Below are 2,058 nucleotides of genomic sequence, written 5' to 3'. Positions count from 1 at the left end.
CAGACTCCTCTGTCCTTCCCCAAAACCCAGCCTTAGCTGCCTCATAAACAGGAAATAGCTATTAACTGGGAGGAGGGAGGGGAGGGGAACTGCCTGGAGGAAGTAGTTGGCCCCCTCCCTCCAGGGGGGTCTCCAGCTGCTAGCTTCTCTTCCTGGGCCGTTGTTCCCCTCCCTAGGGCTTCAGGCCCAGACTGGATAGGGGTCCTCCTCTTCCTCGTTACTTAGTATTGGTTGAGAAGGCTGCGTGGTTCCCTCACTCCTATCCAGAGTCTGCACAGCTGGCTGGACAGGCTAGGGGAGGCTGAAGTGTTTCTGAGCCCCCTTCCCTCCACCTTAGATTTTTGCCAGGGGAGCATGAAAAGACAGGAGGATACCTGCCGAGTCTAGAAATTGCAGAGGGTCTGCTCGGATAGGGACCCTAATATGCTTAGGAGATGGCGGTGGTTGGGGAACTGTGAGCACTGCCACACTAACTCCACATCTCCCCATCCCCCACTGGAGGCTCTCCCATTCCTACCTTGGGCGGGACCAGAAAGGGATTAAGGCCATCCTTGGGACATGAGCATTTCCTTGCCTTAGTCCACTTCTTCCTCCATCCCCCCAGGCAGATCTGCACTGGAGTGGAGAGTAGGTAAGTACCCACTGCAAGGGAACATAACCTGGAATTTGGGAGACGGTTCAATTCCAGCTTTGTTCCTCACTAGTTAAGGTTGGTACCTGCAGCTGAGAGATCATCAAGGTAGACAGTGAATATACACCCAGCCACCTACCCAGTGCCAGCCTAGTCAATGCTTAATATATATTAGCTCCTTTCTGCTTTAAAGTTATGTTATTCCAGCTGTTAGGAGGGGACTGGAATGGAATGGCTGGATGATTGCAGTGTGGGGTGGGGGGTTCTGCCTTGACCCCCTTCACTTCTGCGGTCCACAAATTTGCCTTCCTTCACTCCTTTGACCACTTATCCTAAAGCCACTCATTCCAAACAACTAGCTTGGTCAGATTCCATTAGTATTCACTGATTACCTGGGAGGGCAAGAGGGACTATCACCCACCCTAAGTATAGAGCCTTGGTGGTGGTCTCAGCAGTTCAAGAGCACCAGCCTGCTCTATGGGAGAAAGATGAGGCATTCTACTCTTATGAAGAATTACAGTCTCATAAACCCATAGGTGCAGTTCTACCCTGTCCTGTAGGTTCATATCAACTATAGGGTCAGTATCAACTCTTTGATGGTAGTGTTTGTTTTTTTTTTTTGGGGGGGGTGAGGTGGGGAGGGGACTTAAGTATCTGATTGATAACCACAAGATCCACAGTCCAAACCCACCAGTCACTCCTCAGGAGAAAAAGGCAGTCTGCTTCCTTGAAGATTTACAGCCTCTGAAACAGTTCTCCATACTATCTTAGAGGGTGGCTGTGATTTAGAATCAACTGTTCATTTGGATAGAGCGCTTTGCCTTCTCTGAATCTTGGGTTCCCTTCTTTAGATTACATACACGGAAGGTGAAAGGAAGAGGAGGAAGAAAAAACAATGGAATGCAGCAGACACTGATCTCATTTACTCTTTGCAATGGACCTTTGAAGGAAGATGCTGCCATTTCCACCAGAGGAGGTCACAGAAAGACAAACCTACTACCATTGAGTGGATTGTGCTTTACTACATATGATGTCCTTCTCCAGGGACTGGTCTCTCCTGACAACATATCCACAGTATGTAAAATGAAGTCTCGTCATCTTTGCCTCTAAGGAGCATCCGTTTGTTTATCCTTTTAGCCATCCATGCTACTTCCAATATTCTTCTCCAGCACCACAATTCAAATGCATGGATTCTTCCTCCTCAGTCTTCTTTATTTAATATCCAACTTTCACCTACATATGAGGGAATTTAAGATACATTATCTTGGGTCAGTCCCACTTTAGTTCTCAAAGTAACATCCTTGCTTTTTCATACTCTAAAGAGGTCTTGTGCAGCAGATTTACCTAATGCAACTCTTATCTTTTGATCTCTTGACTGTTGCTGCCATGAGCATTGATTGTGGATCCAAGTGACAGGTAGATAGATT

At 47.4% G+C, this 2,058-nt stretch overlaps 1 long non-coding RNA gene across 1 annotated transcript; it reads left to right on the top strand.

Annotated features, from left to right (window-relative positions):
* Window positions 1-1,517, top strand: LOC123521830. Its single transcript, XR_006680167.1, has 2 exons — window positions 1-631; window positions 1,483-1,517. It is a non-coding gene; the product is annotated as an uncharacterized LOC123521830 (long non-coding RNA).
* The last annotated feature ends 541 nt before the right edge of the window (window positions 1,518-2,058 follow it).

This window comes from Echinops telfairi, unplaced genomic scaffold (genome assembly GCF_000313985.2).
Source record: "Echinops telfairi isolate 266 unplaced genomic scaffold, ASM31398v2 ScPeMD7_70;HRSCAF=299, whole genome shotgun sequence".
In the NCBI taxonomy this organism is placed as follows: Eukaryota; Metazoa; Chordata; class Mammalia; order Afrosoricida; family Tenrecidae; genus Echinops; species Echinops telfairi.
Note: the sequence above shows the minus strand (reverse complement) of the source record. Positions and strands in the feature narration are given on the sequence as shown.